General features: G+C 47.3%; 1 protein-coding gene across 2 annotated transcripts in view; it reads left to right on the forward strand.

Annotated features, from left to right (window-relative positions):
• Positions 1-5,802: 5,802 nt before the first annotated feature.
• The window catches only part of RNF152 (ring finger protein 152), a 78,986-nt gene continuing 58,000 nt past the window's right edge, over positions 5,803-26,788 (forward strand). Inside the window, exons 1-2 of one of the 2 annotated variants that reach the window (XM_054694003.1) lie at positions 5,803-5,821; positions 7,406-7,527. The gene's annotated coding sequence lies outside the window, so the exon portion shown is untranslated. Of the gene's footprint in view, positions 5,822-6,223; positions 6,273-7,405; positions 7,528-26,788 lie in introns of those variants that run through there. The other variant, XM_037508449.2, reaches the window with a different exon arrangement.

Below are 26,788 nucleotides of genomic sequence, written 5' to 3' on the forward strand. Positions count from 1 at the left end.
TCCTCCTGACCACTAGAGGGTTCCCCGACTTGATGCAGAAGTGCAGAAACATTTGGTTCCCTTGCTTTGCAATGCTTGAGGCAGGATGTGGAGAGTGGGGCAAGGGGTGAATGAAACTAGTCCCCTACCTGGAACAGGTACAGGAGTCCCAGGACATGGTGGGTAATAGGTAGGATCCTGGAGGTTGTGGAGCCAGCTTCTGGGAGGGGGGCCAGTCGAGCAAAGCACTGAACTCAGAATTGGGTCTTAAATGGTGGTGGAACCTCCGTGTCCTGCTGTTTCTATTCTCCTGTCTCAAGCTGCACCGTTCCACTACCTGGTAGCTGGAGCAGCAGGTTTAGTGAACAAATTAGGAGAGAAGCCAAGTGGATGCCTGACAGCCAATGGGAAGGAAATATAGGATTGGCCATGGATAAATGGAAAGTAAGGTCACTCGCAGGGAAAGAACAGGGCAGGGGCTGGAGGTGTGGAACAGTGGGGTGAGGAAGGAGGACACAACCCAGTCCTTCCCTGCTGAGCAAACGCGGACACTCCAACTCAATTGGCAGTGAAAACAGTGCCTCACACTGATTTTACAAGGAACAGAGTTCAGTTTTTTAAAAGAAACTGAGGCATATTAAAACTTTTAAGAGTTTCTATGAGCAAAATTTGATTGAGTCTGGCTGTATCCAACCTAGTAGCTAGAAAAGAGCTCCAGGTTGCCGTGCAAATGGAGACCTGTCAGCCAGAAGGAGCTTGAACAAGGGTGTCATACCAGACGGGAAAGCATGTCGTTGACTGCAAGGTCACTTTGCTCTGGGGGGGTCTGTCAGGCAGATCTAGCGCTGCTCGGGGTTCCAGGATGGTTGGTTTAGGATTCCAATTCTGGGAGAGCCAAAACTGTAACTAAATTTCAGTTTGGGGATGAGAGGCTTAGCATAGGTGACTCTGTTTTGGGGCTGTTATTTTGTTTCTGAACAAGTTTATAATGACTTCCCTCCACCACACATACGTTGAAGACACTAGCAAATTACTGGTAAATATGAGAGTCTTATTTGACCCAGGATTGTACAAAAGTGTTGAGAAAACAGCAGATAACTGCAGATGAGGAGGGTGTCCAGAGGCCTTTGGCACCACCATCGAAGCTGACCTTCAGTCAGGACACACTCAAGGACCAGAGTGTTTACAGTCATCATCCCAACCGAATGGTGGCTGACTGTGCCCACAGCCTGCTAAGCATGCTCACAATCCCCCTCACTGCGGGCACACAATTCTTGCCAGCTGTTTTGAATATGTGCTGTACATAGCAATGATGAGTTAAGTAAAGCGAGATGGCTCTTCTCAACCCAACACCACTTTGAGAAAAGCAATCTGAGTTGCCCTATGAAAATCCTTTGGGGTTTCCAGAAGACTTCAGGATTCTGTTCCAGATAAAGCTTCATTGTCTTAGATAGTACCTGATTCTAAACAGGTAAGAGATTAAACCCTGTTTCAAATATAGAACCTCTGTCACCTAGAACTCCTTAACAGAATAATTAGTCTGTTGGGATTGATTTAAATAGGGCCCCAAAATAAAAATCAGTTTCAAAATGTGCACTATCTTTAGTAATCATTATTAGTAAACGACCTTAGATGATATATATTTTTGAGACGATTTTTAGACTTCAAAAAAGGACATATACAGTCAAGTGGCAAATATCGCTAAGGGAAAAGTAAACTTGCAAACTGAGAAAGAAAAATTCACTCTCTCTTCTGTGGGTTTCTCTTTTCCTGTCACAAGCACGCCTCACTTCTGATACTTCCAATGGTTGAAAGTGTGGGGTTTTTCCCCCACAACAACAATGCTCTGTGACACCACTTGGATGTCCTATAATTTTCTTGCGGGGACAGTGTCAATTCTGATATTATCTACCTGGAGGCAGCACTAGATTCAGCATGCAAAGGACTCAGTCCCACAACCTGCCCTCAACCCACGTCAGCTGCCAATTGCAGCACAGGCTGTCATCTGTGCTTTTGACCAATGAGTTCCCAGGGGAGATTACGGGACTCTTCCTTGGGTTCCACTGATGTGCTAGAATAGTTCATGGAACTCAACAACACCATTTCCTTACTGTTAGCCACTTTATTGTAAAAGGACACAATAAAGGATGCAGGTGAACATCCGGATGCAAGAGACGTTGAGACTCCTCTCCACGTGCTCACCCACCCAGCAGCTCTCTCCACTCCTCCTTTGGGGATTTTTATGGAGGCTTCTTCATGTGGGTGTGATGGATCATTAACTCCATTTCCTACCTCCTCTCCCTTCCTGGGAAGAGAATTCCAAGCTTCTGATTCTGTCTTGGTCCTTCTGGTGAGTTCTCTAGGAGCCCACCCAGCGGCATGTCATTAGAACAAAAACACCACTATCATCCAGGAAATGCCACAGGGCTTCGGAACTTTTTATTAGGAACTGGGTCAAAAACCAGCTATTAGAACAACAAATGCTTCTACTGCTCTTATTTCTTAGGAAATCACAAGGGTTTTGAGTTCTATGCCGGGAACTGGGGGCAGAGACTAATGTGTTTCTCTTATTATTTCACACAAATCAATTTGGTTTAAACATTTATTAAGAAGGATGTTCATGTTTTTGAGTAACTATGTCTTGCCTATCAAGACAGCATGTGAAAGTTGTCTAAACATGGGCTCCTTGAATGTTTTTAAAAAGCTTTATTTTAATAATTTTTAAAAGATTTATTTATTTATGCATACAAGAGCTGGGGTACAGGCCAAAGGTGCAGGGAGTGTGAAAAGATTCACCAGAGACAGAGTGGGGAACAGAACAGGCGCATCTACTGAAATACACTGCTGAGGGGAGCAGCGGGTGAGGCAGGAGAGGTCTGTTGCGCCATGTGTGTCAGCTCCCTGGCCAGGGGTTGAACCCATGTTGCAGTGCTATAGCTGATAGTGCTGGCTATAGCTTGATAGTGCTGTGTCTTTAACCCTGCGCCACCAGGGAGGCCCTAAACAGTTTTTATTAGGGTGTAATTTATATATCATAAAATCCACTTGTTTCAAGTGTAAAATGCAATGAATTTTAGAGAATTCACTGAGTGGTTAACTCACTGCTATTTGGTTTCAGGATGCAATTTTAACTTGTACAGCTCAAATCACGTCAGTCAGAAAACTTTCCCTCCCTATTAGGCTGGATTAAGATCTTGGGGTCTTGAGAAGGGATTGTGGGTTTCCCTGTCCCTACTCACCACCTCTTTTTACCTCCCTTGTCTCCCTCCTAGAATGTCAGGTGTTCAGGATTCTAGTTGAAAGATACTCCCTGCCCTCAAAGATCAGGAAGACAGCCCTGAAAAGCCATCAAAGAAAGCATCACATTCTTTTGTGGGTGTGTCACCCATGGAGGGCTGCCCTGGGTCTGGTGAAGTCACATGGATCTCACCCCACCCCAGGGGCTTGAAGATTTTAGGGCTCAGCTCAATAAACTTTTATTGGGTACCTGATGCTGCAGGTACAAAGATGAATAAGAACTCATCCCTGTCCAGATTTAAGCAGCTTTAATTCAACCTCCGATGACTCAGCACCCTGGGTTTTCCTGAGCTTCTGAATTATCCTAGGATCTTGACCTTTGCCCATGGGGAAGTACAGATCCCTCTTGTGTCCTCCCTGATAAGGGCCAGTCCTTTTTTGTGGCTTGGTGTGCTTCCTCACTTCCTTCAGCTCTCTTCTCTTCTCTTCTCTGAGAAGCCCGCCCCTGGCACCGCCCTGGCTGCCATGTCAAATGTTAGTATCTTCTGCAGCAGAGACTCCCCTGTTGGGCTCTCTGCTTGGTTTTGTCCCCTTTTACTCTCCAACACACAATTTATTTTCTGTGTTTATTGTGGGGTGTAGTCTCTGCTGCTTGCACTTGAATGCAAGTTCTCTGGGTCTGTTTTCTCCTCTGTCCTATTTCTGGTGCACAGTCTATACTCCAGGACTGTTTGTTGAATGGATTCATGAAGATCTGATCGCTGTCTGGTTCCCTGTGCTGAGGTCTGATGCTGATAGCCCCGGGATACTGTCCTGATCCCATCTTACTCCTACTCCAGGGCAGTGTCTGGAGTGTGATGCCAGAAGTTTCCATTGACCACACCGCCTGGCCCTAGCTGCCTCACTCCTGGACTGCCTCGTGGAAGAATCTCCTCCAACGTGTTGTTACCCATTCCTTCCCTGACTCAAACTGTTTCTGTCTGCCCCAGTGCTGGCCCCCAACTAGTCTTAAGAACTGGCCTATTCCAGCCTGCCCCAGTTAATTAACCTTCTCTGTGTGACAGCTTTACAAGACCGGACAGAAGGCAGAACACCCAGGATGGTTCGTGAATTAAAATACCAGCCAGTGGGAATGAGTGACTAAGGGTGGAAGAGTTTACCCCACATTAGGCTGGATGCTTGAGTCCTCCGGAAGAATTGCTTTGAAAGCAGCTGGAAAAAAAAAAAAAGAGTTTAAACATTTTGGAATAATTACTGATCCCTGAAATTAGCTTCTTAAAAGTAGTCTTTAAAGTCACTCATGTATAATCATAATAATTCTAGGCTAAAGTTTCCTAGTAAAATCTCAGGGTGTTAGAACTCACTGTCCTATCCAAGCTTCTTGTTATTACGTCAGTTTTCAATACTCTCATTAGCTTCGCATTGGGGGAAAAAAAAAAATCTTTGTTCTGCCCTAGAGTTGAGCTGGAAATAAAAACTCTTGAGACTTCTGCTCTAAGAGTGCCTTAGGCTTTTAAAACATAGAGCTTGCACTCCGTCAGGTGTTCAAGGGAGGATGTGATTTTGGGGGGTAACAGGACATGGCTTAGCGGGGTGAATATTTTAAATTGAGATCCTAGAGAGAACTGACAGCCATCAAGCTGCATCTCTCTCCTGGTGACCGGTTTCTACATGTGCTTAGCGACAGCACATTTGGAAACACCAGAAGCATATTTTATTCGTGGGACAAGACAAGGCGGGTCAGCTGAGTACATTATCAATTTTAATAAGCGACACGGGGCCCCTGGTGACTCGTGGGCTTCCTCTTTATCCTCTTGGAAGAAGAGTTGCAGTGAGTTCTGGGGAGAACTTAGAATGAGGGTTCTTTCCTTGGGGACAAGACGGCAGGACGAAGAGAGCCCCGCTCCAGCAGCCCGGGAAGGCTGCTCCTCTGCTGGAAAATCCAGGCGCCGCTCAGCTGAGCCCTGGCCATCAGGAGATCGAGGCCAAGCGCAGGGTTACCTTACCAGTCAGGGTGGCTTCTGGGGTCGTCGGGTCTTCACTCTGCATAGCAGTCCTGAAAAAAGGGCACCCCACAACGTGGAAGCCACCCTCTTACCGTCCTCCACGTTCCGGTTTGCAGCTAACACAAGAGGCGCGAGACCTTGTCTGAAGATTTTCCAGGAGGAACTAGACATTGTCGGCTCGTCCCTAAGGCAGGCGTTAGGGTTAAGGTGGCGTCTAGGATGTCCCAGGTCTCGGCAGGTCTCACTTCCCCTCAGGACTCCTCCCTTCCTGCTCCCCTGCACCCTCATCCAAGGGAGCCGGGTGGTGGGGTGTCCACTCGTGCCCTTTGCCAGCATCCTCCAGCCCACACACGCAGCACCCCCCACCCCTGGCTAGACAGGCCACCCGAACTTCCCGGGGCAGCCGAAAAGTCTGTGCGCGGACGCGGATCCAGGGCGGTTTCTGGAAACCTGGCGATCTCCACTGCTCCTTCGCTAGGTCCCGGGCAGCAGACGCGCCCCCGGGAGCCCGGCCCCCCTCCGCGGCCCCCCCTCCTGCACACCTGACTGCGGCCGGCCCCGCTCGCGCGCGGGGAGACGCCGTGGACGTCCGGGCCCAGGTTGGGCACTCGCGGGCCGGGCCGAGGGCGCGCGCGCGGGAGGGGCAGCCCCATCCCGGGGTGCTTTGGGCTTCCAGACCGACAGACGGACTTCGCGGGCCGGCGGGGGGTGCGGCGGGGGTGGAGCCGCCGGGCAGGGGCGGTGCCGGGGGCGCGGAGCCCGGCCCCCGCCCCCACGCCCGGGTGCGGAGTCTGGGCGGCGACACAAAAAGCTCCGCTCGGAGCCGAGCGCCTGGCGGCGGCGTCCGGCCGGAGCGCCGAGGGCGGCGGGGCAGGTGGGGCGCCTCCCGGAGGCGGAGAAGGCACCGGGCTGCGGGCGCCGCGCCGCGCTCCCCGCGCCCGCCCTGCACCCCGCGGCGCGCGTCCGGCCGGCGGGTGGCGGGCGCGCCGGGACCCCGCGATGCTGCCGCGGCCGCCGCGGGTGTAGCGCCCGAGCCTGCTGCGGGAGGCGGTGAGTTTCGGTTTGTTTCCCCGCCTGCGGCCCCCCGGGTCGCGGGAAGGGATGCCTGCGCCCCCACGGCGCGCGCCCCGGAGCCCGGGCAGCGGGGAGGGGAGCTGCGCCCGGTGCTCGGGGGCTGCATTTTGGACGGAGCAGCGGGCGGCGGGGCAGCGGGTCCTGGGTGGGGAGAGGCGCGGGGCGCGGCGGCCCGGCGCGCGGGGAGGGGGGTCTCTGGAGTTGCGGGGCTCCCGAGCGCCGGCGGAGTTGGGCTGGCCGCCGGGGCGGGGAGCGGCGCGGCCGGAGGCTCGGCGGAGTCCTCGGATGCCCCCTGGAGCTCCGGTCCCAGGAACCAGCCTCGTGCCCGCGCCGCGCGCGCCCCGGCCGCGCCCCCACCCCGCACACCCCCGGGAGGGTCCCCCCGCTCGCGCCGGGTCGCGCCTTCCCACCCCCAGAAGTTGCCCTCGCGCGCCCCTCGGCGGCCCCGGGGTCCCTCCCGGGAGGGGAGGGCGCTGCGGCCGGCCAGATGTGGGGGGTCTTTTGTGCAGACCCGCGCGCCCCGGGCGCAGCGGCAGGACAAAGCGGGCTGGACCCGCGGGACGCTGCGCGGGCGGCCGCGGCCCCGGGCCCGCCGAGGGTGGGGGTGGGGTGGGGGCAGCGCCGGAAAGAGTCGCCAAGCGGGCAAAGCGGGGCGCCGGGGACTGGCCGCGGCGGGGGACCCCGGCGAGGCGAGGGAGGGAGCGCGCGCGAGCGGCGCTGGGGCGTCTGGCAGGGGCTGCGCGTCCGGGCGCCCGCGCGGTGCCAGCTGTACCTGGGTATGTTGCTCGTGTGTTTGCCCCCAAATGTCACTCCCCGCCCGCTGGGATTTCTTTCTTTCGGAGATTCCAGTTGCTAGTAGATGCTCAGCCCCCGGAGGAGAACTTGGGGGGCGGGGGAGTCTGCGGAGGAGCCGGGGGGAGGTGGTTATTTATCCGATGGAGACAATTAGGAAGCGTTACGCCCCCTCCGCGGCCCGGCGCGCTGCACCCCTCAGCCGCCTGCCGTGGCCGCCTCCCCGGGCACCCTCGGGCGCGCGCCGCCGACCCGGGGCTGCTGGCACCGCTGGCTCCGGAGCGTGTCTAACCCTCGCTGCATGTGTCTCACTGCAGGCTGAACAAAGCTCAGGCTCAATTGTGCTTCCTGCCTGTCAGCCTCTTGCTCCCAACGCCTACCATTTCCACTTGATGTCATCACGCAGAAGGGGGTGAAAGGGACTCGGTGACAGATTCAGGTAACCCCCAATCATCTGGGTCGCCGCCTGGGTGTCTCTGGGTCGTTTGGGCCGACGGTGTCTGCCCGGGGCGGGCTGGGTGGCTTCTGCACCACACCATTGCATTCCTGTCTGGGGGTGCAGTGGGGGCTGCCGCCACTCCTGGTTCAGAGAATTTGCAAAATGACTTTAAACCTTCCTTGGAAGAGTCGTGGGGGCCAGGGCGTGCTCGGGTTTGTATGCGTTGCACCTGATTTCTCGGAGGAGAATTTTGATATAATCCACACAACAGACAGTTGCATCTGAATGTGGGGTCTGGATGAGATCTGGTTAGCCACATGCCTGCTTTCTTATCTGTCGTCTAATTTATTCTGTAAGTGGGATATTGTTTGCTGAAAAGGTAGGGTTGGGATCGACTGATTATAAATGTCACCAGTGTTCAGTGAGGGCACGGGTCTAATGTAGTGACCTTCTTATGAAATCATGTCTCTCCCTCATCCCTTCATTGTAACAGGGCTGGCAGTTTAAGGGGGGGCATGTGAGTAGTAAGTTACTGGGGGGTGGAAAGAGGGGGGTGTTGGGGGAGCAGACAGAAAACAGAGAAAATGGATCTTTAGTTAAGTTTCCATTTTTATAGCTGTGAACCATTAGGCTCTCAGTCTGCTTTTTATCTCTAGGTTGTTGGTTCTTTTCCAAAAACTCTAGCTTGTTCTTTTCTTTCCAAGGATAGTTCTGTTTTGATGTCAGCCTAACCAGATCTGGGGTTATCAGGATGGAGCTCAATGAAAGCATAACCTTCAGGTAGAGCGGGACACCTTGGCACGGGTGTCTCCTAGAGGGCAGAGAGCTGTCCGCACAGGTAGCAGGCAGTGGGAATGCTTCTTCTGGAAGCGGACTGGCGGTTTGTCTGTAGGAAGAAAGGATCGCTGTGAGCTCTCCCTGGCACTGCAGTAGCGGCAGCTCGGTGTCGTGGTAGATGCTTTCTTCACCATTTCCCGCCCCCCCCCCCGCCCCAGTCCCTTGAAAATAAAATCGAAAGACTTGCAAGATGTGTCATTCGCCTAGAGTAGTTCTCTTTTGAAAGGTGACTTTAAAAAGCCCTAATTGACACTGGCATCTCCTTCTACTCAAAGCTTCGGGGATTCACCAGAAGTAGATGAACAGCTAGAAACAGCTGAAACAAAGGCCAGCGCTTTGCAAACATCAGATTTGTAATGGTGCTGGGATAGAGGTATTTTGACAAGTAATTTTTATGTCAGCAATAATGCAGGGTGTGTGCTGTGTTCCTGCAAGAGGAAAAGCCACGTGATGGGATAATAGGGAGTGTAATAATGTAATAGAAACAAAGGTGTGGTTTTTTTTTTTTTTTTTTTTTAAATAGAAAAAATAAATACCTCACACACAAAACTCCACATGGGAAAACAGCTGCCTGCACGTGTAAATGCACGTCCAGGAACAAAGATAGCAGAGAGAAGCTTTACCTCTCACTGTGGTTTTAAGTTGTGTACAGTAGTAAAGCATAATAAAGTGTTGTATTGATGTGTAATCTTTTTTTTTTTTTTTTTGAGGTGGAGACTCCCCACCCCCAGATGTCTGCAGTTGCGCGTTTAGCTTTAGGCTGGAGGCGCCTGGAGGTCATTAGGCCAACCTTTGCCTCCAGTGCCTCCCACATTTAATTCATTCAGCAGATCTTTATAAACACCTGATAGATAATGGGCTCTGAGATAGGTGCCAAGGGTGGGGGCTGGAGGGCTTGGATGAACCACCTTCAGGGAGCTTACGGGGTGGTGGAGAAATGAAGACTTGAGTCTAATTAAGTTCAGTGGAAGCTAGAGAGGAACAAAGAGTGGTATTGGACTTCGGAGCAAGGAGCTGGGGATCGCTCAGCCTCTGCTTGAATGCCTCTTTCATCGGGGAGCTCACTCCTTTGTAACTGGCTGCACCTGTTGTCAGAAGGTGACCTTTTCTTCTGTCCGAATCCCTCACTCATGAATGGTGAGCGCTCACCATGGTTGAGAGGTCGCTGTTCTCAGGCAGCTGCAGGAACCTGTCTGTCCTGTCCGTACCTTCAAGGTGCTTTGCAGTCCCTGCTGCACTTGAAGTTTGAAACAAATTCTGCTTTTCTGTTTAATCTGATTTAGAAGACAGGTGAAGGGAGGGGCTATTGCGGTGACTGTGTTTTTTAAGCAGTGTGTGTGAGCAGGGTGGGTTAGCGTGTCCTGCAGTAACAAATAACCACCCAGGCAGTTAGACTTGGTGTCATGCTTTGGTCCAGCATCCTCAGCAGGTGGGTCTTGCTAATTGGGGGGGGGGGGCTTGAGAGGGCTTGGGGGGTGTCACTTAAGGACACAAAGTGATAGAGGTGCCATCAAGGTGTGCACTTGTTACATCACCCCAGCCAGGGTGGGGGGTGGGGGCCGGGGACACTAAAGGATCTTGCTCCAGCAATGACATGATCTGACCCAGAAGTGACTTACATTGCTTTGGCAAGAGCTAGTCATGGGAGCCCCATTTAGCCACAATTCCGTATTTCTAGTACTGAAATAGGAGAACTGGAGTTAGGTAAGCAGCACCCATGACCTCCACACAGGACGTGACTAGGTGAGGGTACAAAGGGCTCCCCCCGGTCAGTGCGTCAAAGGCATTGGGTGTCCCACCGGTGTCTACCTGATGCATGAGGGGTAAGTATCTTAAAAAATCTGGTCCTTCTCCAACCTGTTATTTACTAATATGTTCTTATTATATTTACTAATAAAATTATACCCTGGCCATTAAATGAAAAATGATAATTTTCTCTCTTTTTGCCTGTTTTGAGTAGTTGTTTACTCTGAAGTGATAGACCAGAAGAGATTTAGATCTCTAAGGCTGGCTGTGGGAAGTTCTGTGCTTAGCATTATGTAATGGAGAGGTGTTAGAGACTTTCTCTCCTTTGCCATCTGCCTCTTGTCTAAGACTTCCTGAGTGTGTTAGGAACAGCTCTGTGTAGAAAAAGATGGCCCCTCCTGGGCCTGGAGTCACCCAGGAGGTGGCCTGCCCCAGCCAACACCGCAGGGTGGCAGATAAGTGCTGGCAGGGGCAGGGACTTGTGTAACCTGGTCCCCTCTGGTTACTTTGATGTTTAGCAAAAGCAAAAGCAAGCTGAATAAGAGACTTTGCTGGCCCCAGGGCTGATAAAACACTCAAAGATTCTGGGGGATCTAAGTGATATCAGCAACCGTGTTGACAACAAGGGAGACCAGTTTTAAAGTGCTCCTGGCCTCAAGCTCCCTAAAAGTAGTGGGGTGCTGTGCATAAACAGGCCTTGCAGGGGGCTATCAATGAAATCGGGTGGCTTGAAGAGAGATTTTGCTGTGGGGAGTACTGGTCACTCAAATATCTTCGTTCATGTTGTGAGAAATGGGTTAGAGGAGCCTTCAGCTGTGATAAGGAGAGAACTTAACAGTGTAAGCACAGAACTTAACAGACTGGTTTCCCTTCTGATACTATTAGTAATAGTGTCAACAATCACCTTGTTGAAGTCATTTTTATAGACATCTCTCCACAACAGGTGACATGGTAAACTGACAGACCCCCAATCACAGTGAGTAGAGGACATTGGTGTTGGTCTAAGAAAGCAGCAGTCACCCCCTGGTCCTCATGACTCGAGTGACAGGATACGGCATGCAGAGGGGTTCTGATGTGGAGATGAGCAGCCGAGAATCGGGCATAGATCATCCAAGAGCCAATGCGGGGTGCTAAGCTGGGCTGAGGGGTGAGGCACAGACTGAGCGAGAAGGAAAACCAAACATAAGACGCATCCTGAATAATTTTGGGCAGCTGCAAAATGTATTTCCGTATTTTATTTGGCCGCCGATCACCCCACTTGACTTTTATAACACAATGACTGTCCAGGGCCCGGTGGAGGACACTTGTGGAGTGTGTGTGGCTCCCGGCACCGCCCGCTGCAGCATCGGGGAGCCGGAAGGGAGGCGGGTGTTGGTTTTCCTGCTCCTTCCCCTGTGGCTACACTGCGTGTTCCAATGATTGAAACCACAATTTGGATAAAATATATATTTGTTTTATGTGTGAGGATTTTCTATTTCGAGCTGACTGTCACTCTGAGATTGAGGAGGGAGGTCTGACGAGTGCTTGTGAGACTTGACTTGCCTTCCTGCGGGCGGCCCTCCAGGTCTGTGATTTCCTGGCCTAGACCTTGAGTGTCTGCTGGGGCTTGGACTACATTCTCCGTAGACTTGTGGAGGGGCTACTTGTGTTGTGGGGTGTGGAGGGTGAGGAGGAAGAAAAACCCAGTTTGCCCCCTAATGTATTAATTCCTATGCAGCTAGAACTGGTTATAAACATGCTGTGGATTCTGAAGTTGCGCAGGTGTCCTGGGGTATCAGGCCTTCATGCAAGGGAAGGAATTGATGTTGCCTTGGGAGGGGTTGCCTCTGGGAGGGGCAGAGTTTCGATAATGTGAAGCTACCAATGCTGTGTTTTGCTTCTCCCTACTTCTTCCCACCCACTATTTGATTCCCACCTACTAAGAAAATGTAACTTTGCAGGCTCAGTTTCTATTTACAAATCCAGATAATCACACTGAATGGTTTCCTCCCTGAGGTACTGCCAGAACTGATGAGATTTTGGTAAAAGCATTGGCCGATACTGTAGAAACAGAGCATTGTTATTAATTTTGCTGTCCTGCTCTTGAGCAGATGAACGGCCCTTCCTAGTAACAGCTGTTACATCTCCCTTCATTCCCCTCTGCACCGCCACATCCTAGTCATAGTCTGATTTCTCCCTGGCTGATGGAGTGGCCACTCATCTTGTGGGTTTCCAAACACCTCCAACCCATATTACAAAATTCCGCCTCTCTTAGGATGGAAGGCCATTTTAATGGTTCCTCTTCTTGTGCACTAACCCTCGGTGAGTTCTGTTTTGGAGGGATGAAGTTCACCTTTTTTAGTTTTTCCTTCAAAGTTTTCCACAGCTTGACCTCAGACTTCCTTTTCAACCTTGACTTTTACGCTGCCCAGCTTTAAAAGTCCACTTTAGCTGCGATCATTAAGCCACTGTTCCCCCAAATTACTTTGCAGTTTCTTTTGTAATTCTGGAATAGTCAGTGGCCTCCAGTCATCTTTTCCTATGCCCGATGGCTAAAGGTGCAGCTCAGCTTTTAACTCTTATAGAAAATTTAGCCCTTATAATCAATCACTTTCCTTAATAAAAGTTCTCTGGCAAAATTGCCTCCAAGCTCTCATTTCATTCACCGTTCGTTCCTCATTCTGCAAAAGTCACTCATCGTGGATTGTCTGTATTAGATTGCCTGTATTATTACCTAAGATTGAAGTGTCTTTTTCTCTCCATTTAATTGCAAAGAACAGAAACCTGTTCAAGCTAGCACATCAAGGGAGGTGTATAGAAAAGATGTCCTAGGGTGTCTTTTTCATCAAACCACAAGACCCCCAGGGAATGGGACTATCCAGTCATTGCTCAGCTGGGGGAGAGGGTGAGGGATGAAGTTATTTCCAAGGGATTTTTGGCTGATAAAACTAGAGACTGAGACCATGAAGATCTCAGATTTCCTATGAACTTCTTGAACATGAAGATTGGATGAGGTTTGACTCAATTTTGTATTCCTCACCACAAATGTACAAAGCAAGAGCTCACTAAATAATCAATCATTGATGAAACTTTGATAGCACAGAAATGCTGTTGACCTACTGTGGTAAAGGAATTACAGATGCTTTTGACCTGCAGAGTTAAAGGAAGTTAAAGGAGAGAGAAACTGGTTTTTAAGAGCTTCCCCTACTTGCGTTGATAATGATTAAATGTTGAATCAAGTTCCAGTTGTCAGCTGGCACTGTGCATGCCAGTGGTGGGGAGGGACTGTGCTCATTGAGGATCATCATTCTAACAAAACAAATTGCTGATGATGGTCTGTTTTTCAACTTCAATTTGCCTGCTTCCAAAACAATACAAACCCAAGGTAGCCCTCTCCTTGGTGATGACTAGCAAGCTCTGTTAGAACTTCCCACGCCTCCACGTCACCCACAATCTAAAGGAGCAGTCTGTGTGGTTTGGGTGACAGTTACCCACACCTGGCTACCCCATCTTCCTTGACAATTAACTTGGGGCCACAAAGGCCTTTGTGATAGACATCTGGTTTACCTTGCCTCTTTTGACTTTGGAATCCTCATTCACATCATAGAAGCCTCATTAAGAGGAAGGTTATCAGGAGAGAGGAAATGTGTTCAGCTGCTCTGAGGAAGTGGCCAAGAATACATTAGCATTAAAATGATGTCCTCAGTTGGGGGGACAGTGAATGGAGCTGAGATATCTCCAAAACAAAATATTTGGTGTGATTCTTCTGCAGTTACTGCTCTGGGGTAGGTATGCAAATTGTTCCCTTGCAGTTTAACTCAAAAAGTGGTTTGAGTCAGCATGGTTAGATCTTTGTACTTTGTTAAGGGAATTTGTCCCTTTGTTCAGTGAGACCTAGGTGTTCTGTCATTTTGAGTGAAGAATAGCCAGGGTTAGCCAGGGTAAGCCAGGAGAGCCAGCCTGAACTTGGAGGTCCGCTCCTGCTGGTCACACCAACACTTCCAAAACCTGAGGAGGAACTCTATTCACCTACGGTAGTGGGCATTTGAAACTCCCAGTATCAATGACTTACACCCCATGTCAGGTATACAGTTGTTACATATATTCAAATATGGGGTGCCCACTGCTTGCCAGGTACAATTCTAGCTAAACCTCCTGTCTTGCTACTTGTAGCTTAATGCATGAAGTTACCTCAAAGTCATTTTTTTCCCCTTTGTTTAATGGGGAAATCCAAAAGAGAGAGAGAGAATAAAAGAAATATGATACGTTCTCTCAGTTTTTGATGCCTTACCATCTGTGCCTACTACTCTTGACCTAATTCAGTTGCCTGGCTTAAAACATGGAATGTTGGGAGTAAAATGGGTTTGGGTTACAGTGTGAGCACTGCCATGATGACTCTGAATAACTGAGGTCCGGTGGCTTCTTCCTCTGGACAATAGGGGGCAGCTAGCCTCATTGGTTTGTTGTGAGTGTGAGACCGCTGATGTGAGGCTGTGGTGTGCTGCCCTGGGATTGAGAGTGCTACATGATGACACGATTATTAACATCCAGTTTATTCAGCACCTCCTTTAGGCCTGTTTTGGTGCTGGATTCTGGAAATGTTGGGATGAATAACATGGTCTATACTGAAAAGCTCTTTATTCAGCCAAGGGGATAATCACATCCAAATAACTACAACCTTTATAGGAGGATTTCTTTTGTATGTCATCGTCACTGGACTCTTGTCATTGTGAAATTGTTACGAGACAACCCGGATGTGAAATGGGTTGGCCTGAGTGTGGGTCCTCACCTGCGCTTAAAAGGGGCTTATAATGAGACTCAACTGCAGACAGACACAAAAAGGGTAATAAAGGGTTTATTTACAAAAGGGGGAAATGCAGAAGTGAATAAATCAGGGAGAAAGAGAGAAATTGGTGAATGTGTCCTATCAGTTCTGCTGAGCTGGGACCCCAATGGCATGCTGAAAGCTGGTGAAAAAAACCAAGTACCCCCAAGACCCAAATGTCCAGTTATATCCCAAGCCTGGCTGCTTAACTCCACCCTCAGTCCTCAGCAATCCTCCCTTGGCTGGTGATGACATATGGTGTTTGTAGTCCTTGGTGTCTTGCATCTCACTGTTCTGGGGGGGGGGGGGGGGGGGCGGGGTGGGGGTGGAGTCCATAAAACCTGTTTGTGGAGTTGGTTCAGGACATCCCTCCCCTCAACAAAATCTTTGTCTAAATGTGCAACGTGAAGTGCTAGGTCCCCTGAGGAGGAAACAGAAGTTGGGAGACATCCGGCTAAGCACTCAGACTTTCCTTAGAGGACACCAGCTTCTCGTGGTATCACTCCTCCCAGGAAAAGCCAAGGACACCCTGTGATGGACCGCCCTTTCCTCGGGCCCATTTTCTTAGCTGGAGTGACTCAGTTTGTCCAAGATTAAACTAAGTAGATGCTTGGATTGGGGACTTACCTTTCAAAAGCCAAAACAGTTTAGAAGCTGGGAGCAAGCTGATCACCCTGGTTAGGGTCTGTCCTTGTTCTGTGGAGGTGATTCAGCATCCTGATGTAGGCTTTGTGCACATTTCACATGGTTAGACATAGAGCCATCCTCTGAGAAAAGCAAGGAGAGAATGGAGCAGGATAAGATGGGAGAAGGCAGTGTGGCTTTGTCCATCCTTTTATTCATGAACCTGCTTCTTGTAATGGAATCTATTATTATTTTAAAGAAGAGCCCTCTAGATTCAAGCAAACTAGACTATACAATATAAGTGTAAAGTTCATGGGTCCTTAAAAATATTCTATAAGTAGTGGTGGTGGCTGTGCCTGGTAGTGTTACTGCACAGAACTTGATACGCAGCAGACACTCAACAAATATTTGTTGAAGAAATCGTGGAATCAGTCTTATCTTAAGAATAACTGTATGAACTGGGTTCCAATTCAGTAGAATTTTGGCCTGGGTCTTATTTGGAAAATGCATAAACCTAGACCCTCTCTGGGTACCTGGGTGCACTGATGTCTGATCTGTATGGGTGTGCTTATGTTCTCTCTTCTTGATGCTGTTTTTCCTCCTGATGGAATCACATGATACAAGCTGAGAAGCTGCCTGATCTTTTGCTTGCAGCTTGCACGCTTCTAGAACATGCCTATGCTGTAAACATGCTGATAGCATGGGCCAGGATGTGCCACTTGTGTGATCAGTGCCCAGTGCTTTCCTCCTAAAGATACAGGAGAAATTTCCACGTAACTGTTAATGCCAGGTGGGAAGGAAGCCAGGCCTAGCTCCCTGCTGGGAACTATAACAATCTGGAACCCCAGCTGGGATTTGCCGGCATTCCCTTCCTCTGAATCCCTGCACTATCCTGTGGGATTGGAATATCCAATAAACCTTTGGATAAGCCAGAATTTTCCTGGTTTTTAGTTGATACCTAAATGGCAACATTTTGTGTTCTCTCTGTCTCTTCTTGGGAAGTGTTTCTGTTTACCTGGAGAGGTTAGATTGCTGCAGGGTGGACCTGCAGATATTGCCAGAAACAGTAATTAGTTTGCTGGGTGCCAGTTCTGTAAATCCCATGCCCGTAGCACCTGAAGGCAATTGCCAGACATTTACGTCATCCTTTGAGTCAGATTCCCATGTCATCACTATGTATGCTGAAATACCATGTTCACTTATGTCTCTGATAAGCCAGATTTCTTTATGGTCTATTACTTCACCTAAGAAAACAGTAAGTGTCTTGTCCACGGAAGGGGAGACTCTTTTAGGCTAACAGTTCATTTAATAAATTGCCTTTATTTCTGTACTCAGTGTTAAATATTGGTTCAAAGAATTAATGTTTTTTTTTGCAGAGTCTGTAGCTTGCCTTATTTTCAATGGTAGAGTCAAATCTCTATAAAATTAATTGCTCATACACCTTGGGTTTATAATAGACTAATAAATAAATTATTTAAGAATTGCATCTTATGTCAGTCATATTTCCCTACAAGAAGTTTGTGGATTTACAAGGAAAAATGTCTTCATTAAGAAGTTACAAAGAAATGTCAGATTTCTTCTTATTGGTGGAACTGTTACTGGCAGGGTGAGGGGTACCCCAGGACCCCCAAACATGCCCACTTTAAATGAGTTCTGCCATCCCCCACAGCAAGACAAAACATATTCTAGTGCTTAAGGCCTTTGATGGAAAGGAACTTTAATACAATTAATGTGCAATAAAGACGAGAGGAGGGAAAGAATAGATAAAAGAGCTTTTACATGAAACACCCAAAGTTAGCTGTCTTCTCGTGGGTAAATACCCAACCAAGCAGGGTTGGCCCAGAGCAGGGCTGCTGAGGCCTAAGTGTTCGCCCCAAGTCTAAGGCACCTTCCTGTGGGGACCATAGGAAAGAGGCAGAAGGGACCAGGCCAGTTTAGAAGGAAAAGAGCAAAATCAAGATAAAAGCTGCCATTGTTAACCTCGGCATAGGTCTCTCTCCCACATCTACTTAAGTGTCTCCTTCCACATCCCCTGGTACCAGTCCAAGACCAAGGAGCAAGCACAGCTTCTTCACCTGTCTCTCTGCTCCACGTGCCTCCTCCAGGTCTCCTTGATTCCTTCATTTTCCCTCCACTCGCCTCTCCAGCTTCTCCACCTCCCTGCTCAGCTCCACCCTTTCTTTTTTTTTTTTTTAAAGAGAAACGTATTTTCCTGATTTTATTTTAAGATTGATTTATTTATACAAGCACTGGGGTACAGGCCAGAGGCGCGGGAGGGTGAGAGGATTCACCAGAGACGAGCAGGGAGCAGAACAGGCAGAAGGACCGATGTACACTGCTGAGGGGAGCAGCGGGCGAGTCAGGAGAGCACCATGTGGGAAGCTCCCTGGCCAGCCAGGGATCAAACCCGTGCTGCAGAGGCTGCAGCTTCACAGCACTGCGCTCAACCTGCTTTGCCACAGGGAGGCCCTCCACCCTTTCTTGGGTGGGGCAGGAAACCTGGAACCTCCCCTTTCTCTGGAGACCACCCAGTTACAGAACCGGTCCACTTGGAAGCTAGATATTTAATGTGCCCCCTGCCAGAATGATCTTTTTTTTTTTTTAATAGAGGCATGTTATTTATTTATTTGTTTGTTTGTTTTGTTTATACATGCACTGGGTACAGTTAGAAGCGCGGGAGGATGAGAGAATTCACCAGAGCCAGAGCGGGGAGCAGAGCAGGCAGACTGATGAAGTACACTGCTGAGGGGAGCAGAGGGCGGCAGGAGAGGTCTGCGCGCCATGTGGGACCCTCCTCTGGTGGCCGGGGAGCAGCCGGGGATCGAACCGGGGCCGCAGAGGCCTCGGGCAGCTTCGCAACCCAGCGCCCAACCTGCTGTGCCACTGGGGAGGCCCCAGGATGATCTTTTGGGGTCAAGTCCAGTCTGTAATGGCAGTGAAAAGAGGTGCTGTCCAGGCAAGATAGAATTCCTCGTGAATGTGGAGGCAGTGAGAATCAGTTTTGAAGTCTAAATGGATTCGGCCTCCTAAGTTGCCTGCACTTTATTTTATTCCTTGTCTTTGACTTATTGTGCAGGGCAGCACCTTTAGATTCTTTAACTGCTTTTTAGAAAAGGCGAATGTGGTGTCATGTAGACTAAAGCTCTAAAAGTGGGTAGTTGGCTTTAACCCGCGTGTCCCCTTTTTACAGAGGGAAGCAGTTCTGAGCAGGCCGACTGTCTGGATTCTGGACTCACTTCCTTCATTTTATCTTCTCCTCTGAGATCCCGACTTGTAAAGAAACAAATTTCTCCTTTTATGAGGCTGTTTAGTGCGAGGTGACTGGTGTCGTTCAATATAATCTATAGTACTTAACAGCTAAATACACTTTGTTTTCCCAAAGCTGATCACAGTAAAAATAAGGAAAGGAGAGAAGCAACAGTTTGAGGGAGGGAGAGTGAAAAAAGAGAGAATAATGGGGGGAAATAATTGTGTAGGAGCATGGTATTTTAAAAAAATTCAATTTTAGCTTCAAAATCAAGACCAACTGTTGTTTACATGGTTTTGTTGGCTTCGTAATTAAAAGCATCTTGCCCAAAGCAAATCGAAGTTGTTCTTAATAATGTTCTACAAGATGACATGGAAGTTGATCAGATATTTTCCTTCCCAAACTATTTCAGATTCCACAGTGTCTTCCATAGAGTTTTAGGGGACTGAGGCGAATAACCACAGTCCAGGGATAATTGTGTTTATTATATAAAAATAGCTTCAGGTGGTTATGGGAGGCAGGAGAACATGGAAGATGAGGTGATTTGCCCAGGGTGGGGAGCTAGTGGGGGAGGGGACCTGAACCTGGGAGGCTTCAGCAGCACAGAAGCCTCATTTGTTGCTAGAATTAGGGATAGAAAGAAATAAAACATATTATTTTAAAATACTTCTGTGTAATATAATTTAAGAAGAGATCTGACTTCTGCATTGTCCTATCTTTGGGAACAAAGATGGATTATTTGGGTCAGCCATCTGCCTGAATCCTCTTGATGCTGGCTTTGAGGCAACATTGTTTGAAAAGAGTGGCAATGTTTCTCTTGGGAAATTTGCAGTGAGGTTTCCAGCTATTACCTGAGCTTTGCCCTGTGCTAACAAGTTTCTATGAAGTCTGCAGGTGTGAATTGTTTCTCCAAGGGCCAGTGTATAGAGCTAGATGAGAAACTTGATCAGATGCTGGGAGCAGAAGACTTTCATAAATACACAACTTAAAAATATGTTTGAACAAAAAGACATTTTTATGACCCATCTTCCCCTAGTTACTGTTTTTCCCCATACCTGAAAGGAGGATAAATCACATTCTTCCATGTTGCTATTCTATTGTGCAGTTTTTCCCTGTTCCTGAAATATCTTTTCTTCCTGCCTGTCCCTTCTTCCCTAAACTCCTCCCATTTTACTTCCCATTAGTCCTGCCCTAGGGATTCTTCCTCAAACATTGCAGGCGGGATTACTTGTCTTTCCCTTTGTTATTTTAAATTCCACTTACCCCTGCATATGAAAATTCTATGTATGTTTGTCTCCTCTGCTCCACTGTGAATTTTTTGACTATAGGGACTTTGTCTTGTTTAGGGGTTTGGATGAATGGATGGAGGAGTGAACAAGCAAACAAGTGAGCAAACAATCTATGTGTGGATTTGTTGCTATTGATTAGAGTGTATTAGTAAAAAATGGTGGTAAACCAGAGTATTGGCAACTGTCTAGATGCTTACCAGAATCTCAATATTATTGACATTTCGGTCAGATTGTTCTTTATTGTGGGCATTACCCTGTGCACTGTGGGATTGCTTAGTAGCATCCCTGGACACTACCTGCTATGCTACTTACTGACTTGTGACCATCCAAGATATCTCTAGAGAGTGCCCAGTGGCCCCCACTTGGCCACAGGACTGGTTTCATCATTGGGATATGTATGGAAGTAAGAGGCAGTTAAGAGTGGGGGTATATTTTCCACACTCTCCGAGATGCTGACCAGCTGTAGGAGTACAGGGGAGAATTTTGAAGCCCTTGGGTATGATGGCACCACAAGATAGAGAAGGCCTGGGTCCTGAATGACCATATGGAGCAGAACCTCCCTCCCTAAGCTGCACTGAAATGCAATGTATGAAGAGAACAAACCATTATTGCATTAGGCCAATGAGAGTTGGGGGTTTACCCCACCTAACCTTCCTGAACCTGAGCTAAAGAGACCTTGCTGAAACAGCCATGCTAGTATTCCAGGTAGTGACTTTCCAACCATCAAAAAACCATTCCAATGAAAAACATTCCAACCACAGAAAAGAGACATTTTTGTTTATTCTCATGCAGCCTCAGCCTTGTTGCCATACTTCTTTTAATTCCTGTATTTTATCAGAAAATAAGATGATGATAAATGTGAATGTTTTATTCCTACCACTCGAATAAGTCTGACATGTGAATAATGAGCAGCTTTGAGCTATAAATAATTTCAGTAAAAAGTAATGAAACATCAAGTGTCCTAGCCGTTTTCATCTTGCTGCCTTTGAATATGTGTCTGCAACACAAGTTCGACTTGAGATATTTGTGGCAATTTATGTTTAATGTACTTTAACATTTTGAGGGGAAAATGACAGATGTTGACACCCTACAGTCACAGCTGTTCCCCACACCATTAATAAATCTCTGTATGATGTGATGGGCTCTGAAATGGACTCATACATGCTTAGTCCAGCTGAATGCTGTGGATTAGTGTCTTTTAAAAAGCTGAACCCAAAATCTTGCTTATCAGATTAAATTCAGTGCATAGTTCTAGATTTCTTTTGCAGTGATTAATTGTATTTATGGTCGTGTCTGCGCCAAACCACTGGCCAAAATGCGTAAGGCAAGCGGTTGCATTTGGCACCCATCTGGATGACAACAGCGGGGTTGTTTGCAGGAGACAATGGCTGTTTGTGGGTGAGCCCTGGGATGGCTGAAAACTTTGTGTTTTGATTCAGTGGTCTCGCTGCGTGCTCCTTTGGCATGGCATTCACTCCTTTGTGCAAAGAGCCACCCCAGTGAATTTTACCCTACCTGTCAGTCAACTGCAGGGTCCCTGTCAGGAAAGCAAATCTGGATTGGTAAAGTCTCTCTTTCTAGTAAACTCCTGATAGGCATCCTAACTATCAAATACCTGGTTCTTATGTCTTCACCCCACATAACATATTTTCACAGTAATAAGGCTAGTTAATATGTATGATGCTAATTAAACACTGGCTCTAAGTGTTTTGTATACAGCATGTGCCTGATTTTCACAGTGGTCTTATGGGGAAGGTACTATTAACAGCTCTTTTAATATTATGTACAAGAGGTTGAGGCACAGAGTGGCACAATGACTTGCAAAAGGTCACAAAGTAAACAAAATACCTGAGAGAAATCTAGGCCCCACACACCCACGGGTGGGAATATTAGCAGGATGTCCAAGAAGATAGCTTAATTCAGCTCAATTCTGACACTATCCAGACACGCATCAGATTCCATAGGAAAAGAGCTGCCTCCCAAGACTGCCTGCCACCTCAGACACCCCTGCAAGGCCCAGGCTATTCTGACCAACTGACTACAAGTTGGAGCACCCCACTAGCTCAGCTAATTTGCTTGAGTGACCCACAGAACTCAGGAAGCCCATTTACTCACTAGATCACTAATTTATTACAAAAGGGTGTAACACAGGAACAGCCATGTGCATGGGGAAGGGGGGACACATAGGGGTGGAACATAGAGCTTCTATGCCCTCTTCAGGTGCACCATACTCCCCCAAATATTGACTTGTTCACCAATCCAGAGGCTCCCAGAACCCCATCGTCTTGGGGTTTTTTGGAGACCTCATTACTTAGGCACGCTTGATTAAATCATTGGCCTTTGGCAGTTGAACTCAATCTCCAGTTCTCCCTGGAGATCTGGAGGTGGGATTGGAAGTTCCTATCCTTGAATCACCCCACTAGTCTTCCAGACAGTCAGCCTTCATCTCTAGGTGCTCCCAGAAGTCACCCCATGAACATAACAAGATATTTGGATCACTCTGTACTTTGGAATTTCCAAGAATCTAGGGAGCTGTGCATCTGGAACTGTGAATGAAACCCAAATATATATGAGAAATATAACTTGGTCATCTAAATGGCCAGATAATTTATTTATCATTCACATAATTGTAGTGCAGAACTGGATTTAGATCCCACCTGGAATGCTATTTGTCCCTACACCGTGCTGTCTGAGGTTTCTCATTTGTTAAGGAGATTTACTTTCTCTGAGATGTCCTGTATTTCCATGACTTTAACTAACATCTGTTTATGATGATTAAATAGTTATTGATATGATTGCCTTATTTTTGCATGGGTGAACATCATTTCCGCACTGAACTGTCAGCTGATGCTCTTGTAGCTTCCAACATTCTTGGCTCATGCTTGCCTGTAAGGAAGTACTAAATTAGCATGTTGATTTGATTATTTTCACACAGAGATGTTCACTTAAGGAGCTGACCCCTCTCGGAGTAGGAACAAATGTATACCAGGCACTCAAATGCCAGGTGGCATTGGCTGAAGTGGTTTAGAGCTCAGCAGGGGAAGGATCACTTATGCTAGAGGATTTCCAATGACTTCATGGACAAAGTAGCATTTGATATCACTCTGAAAGGTGTGGTCATGATCTGACCAGGTGGCCAGGTGGAGTGGCATTGAGGCCAAGGTGGTGGGAAGGGTGAATCTTGTCTTGTGTGTAACAAATAATGTTAAATGACTATAGTGGGGAATTTATGAGCTGGACTAGTAGTAGAAGAATTTGGCAGGTTGGTGAAAATGGGGACTTTGGGATTTATTTGGCAGGAAGCCACTGATGGTCTGGGGACTGGGGAGGGTATGGATTTGAAGCTGTGCTTTCTTCAGCAGCTTCATCTGGTGGCAGTCTTATTTGGATTGGAGCAAGAAAGCACAAAGGCTGGGAGACCCTTTGGGGTTCAGAGGAGGGCCACAGGAACAGAAGGGCCCGTGGATGCGAGAGACATTGCAGAGACTACATTAGAACTTGGTGACCAACTGCACATGAAATGGGAGACAGATGGGTTTTCAGGCTGGAGGCACTAGGTGCATGATGGTAACATGTATACTTAACTGGAAAAGGCCTGATTAGGGAGAAATCAAGAGTCCCTTTGAAAATGGAATTTAGTAACAAGATCAGAACTGTTCTTTTTTTTTTTTTTAAAGATTTATTTTTATTTATTTATTTATTTATACAAGCACTGGGTACAGTCAGAAGTGTGGGAGGGTGAGAGAATTCACCAGAGCCAGAGTGGGGAGCAGAGCAGGCAGAGGGACCGAAGTACACTGCTGAGGGGAGCAGCGGGGCGGCAGGAGAGGTCTGCGCGCCATGTGGGACCCTCCTCTGGTGGCTGGGGAGCAGCCGGGGGTCGAACCGGCTCTGCAGAGGCTGCCGGCAGCTTCGCAACCCAGCGCTCAACCGCTGCGCCACCGGGGAGGCCCCAGAACTGTTCTTTTGAGAGCTGTACCTTGTTGCCAAGTTGGGGAGAGAGCAGAGCCTCCAGAGAGCTGGCTGCGAAAGGACAAAGGTCAAAAAGATGGTCAACACATAAGAAAAACTTGCTTTCTGGAGCAGAGGACACTTACATGTATTGAAGACTAAGAGTCATAGGGGACTCCTGTGATGCTGTAGCTTAATTTACATTTATTATTCCCAAATTGGTTTTGATTTCTCCTAGATTGAAAATATTCCAAGTATTTTACCTACTGTGTGAGGAGTATTCCATGTGAAATACTGGGAATCTGGTTGGAAAAACCCTCTGCTTATCTGAACTGGTGAATCACCAGCCCTAGCTCTGCTGGAGGCTGACCTTCTATTCAAATCATAATTCTTCCTTTACCTGCCCCATCCTACCTCTGAATCCAGGATAATGCAGCTGAAAAGGACCTTCGCTGTCTCCTGTATCTCCTAGATCTTGGTCTGGGTCTTGGGGAGGGTCTTCTGCTGACTGTACATGGTACTTTGCAGACTGGGGTGCCATTCCTCATCTTCCCATCCTGGGTACCCAGCCAGCATTCCTTTTTTTTCCTTTGCACCCGTAAATGCTGGCATTAGCTGTTTGGGAGCATATGTTTCTAACTAGTTCTTAATCTCCTTAAGGACTGCAGTGATCTAATAATGATTTTTTTATATCCTCTCTGCACTGTTTTGGATGTAGTGTCCTTGTGCTGCTTGTTGGTTATCATTGGGAAGTTTTCCTTCCTCTTCGTGAATTTGCCACAGCAATCAGAAATATAATATGTCACCACTGGCTTAGTTTCTACTTGTCTGCTCTTCAAGAGACATGTTGGCTAGCTTGATTGATCTTTTCTTCAGCCAGTGGATGCGCTCTAAAACTGTGGCAAGGAGGGTGGAGGTCAGGTCACCTTAGGGTAACACACCATGAGTTTGCCACTGGTTTCATGGGAGGGGGGGAGGTAAGTTTTCCAGAAGCAAGAGACACTAGGAAGCCCCAGTGATTCACAGAGTAGTGGAAGCCTGAAATTAGTTTTTGTATTTATAAAATTAAATTAATCAGACAAAATTCACTTAGTGTGGCATGAGGAATGGTTGTGAATAAGCAGAACTAAAACTACAACATTAGGATAGATTAGGAAAATATTTGGGAGAGTGCAGCTGCTTTAATTTTCCTTTTGTGATAGATAATCTCAGCTTTACCAGCTTCCAAAAACTCCCAGTAATTAGTACCGATTAGTTAGGATCTGCTGTTTGGAGCTCTAGCCTGTTGTTTTCTCAGAAAACTCTTTATTTTATAAAGAAAGAACTTTCATTCCTTTGGAGAATGTGTCAGGTGGACCGACCTTCCACAGCTGACCTTCGAGTAATTAGACTTTAGGACTTTGGCAGAGAAAGAAGCCAACGGTGGCGTGTAACCTGCCACTCTAAGATGTGAGGCCTGCCAGTTTTTAAGTATGAGGATTACAAAATCTTGAATAAATTTTAAAATAATTAAATATATTTGAATTGGACTTTTACTTTTGTAAGTTAAAAAAATAATCGCTGATCTGTACTTGGCAGTCACTAAAACCAAAGCATCTTGTGAAGCTCTCATAGTTGCCCAATTTAATTCTCACAATATAATTATGTTTCAATAATGCAATGTTTATTTAACAATATTGATGTACCAGTAAAAGATGTTAGTGGGAAACACAGGAAATGTATTAATCTTACATATGCAATCAGTTCACATTTATCAGATACAGATGCATATAATATTTAATTTTTAATACTTTGTGAATTGCATGGAGGGCTTGGAGTGGAATGAAGCAAAAGTTTTATACCCAGTTCTGGTCAAACTAGAGATAACATGTAATTGCAACTTTCAGAAATGTTCATTTTCAGTTAGGTTCCCTCTAAGTTTTCTGGACCATATACAGTTTAAGCCCATCATAGATAAAAGCTTGTCTTGTTTAACCTCCTCTAGTGCATCATTTACCAATTTTGATTCTTGATCATGAGTAATTTTTAAGCACAGTAATAACGGCTCTCAAAGTCCTATCCAAATGGCATACAAGCAATTGTGTTTTTTTGTTTGCTGACTTAATATCATGGTTTACCTCTGTATGTGATTCAGAGTTACAGTCTCACTCCTCTCTAGACATGTGTTAGTATACCACATTCATGACCAAGGTACCCATAAACTTCCACCAAAGAATTGGGTCCTCCCCTCTTTGCTAGCCCCCCCTTTGTCAATTTCAGTCTGCAGTCATATTACAAGGGTTTGATTTGGTTTAGTTTTTATCAGTTCCATTGTTTTGTTTATTTATATTCCACCTGGGAGTGAAATCATCCAGCATTTGTCTTCCTCCTTTGGACTTATTTCTCTTAGCATCACATCACCCTCTCCAGCTCCAACCATGTTGTTGCAAATGGCAAGCGCTCATTGTTTTATATAGCTGAGTAGTATTCCTCTGGGTCTGTTACCATTCATCTGTTGTGAGCACTTAGGTTGTGGCCATAACCTGGTTATTGTAGGTAGTGCTGCAAGGGCAGAGGAGTGCAAATATCCCTTGGATTTAGTGTCTTTGTACTCTTCAGGTAGAGACATAGGAGAGGGATTGCTGGCTCATATGATAGATTTATTTTTAATATTTTGAGAAAACTATATGCTGTTAACCATAGGGGCTGGACTGGTCTACACCCCCACTCACAGTATACAGGGCTGCCCCTTCTCCACACCCTCACCAGTACCTTACCTTTCTG

Source organism: Talpa occidentalis, unplaced genomic scaffold (genome assembly GCF_014898055.3).
Source record: "Talpa occidentalis isolate TD23 unplaced genomic scaffold, MPIMG_talOcc4v2.1 talOcc4.13, whole genome shotgun sequence".
In the NCBI taxonomy this organism is placed as follows: domain Eukaryota; kingdom Metazoa; phylum Chordata; class Mammalia; order Eulipotyphla; family Talpidae; genus Talpa; species Talpa occidentalis.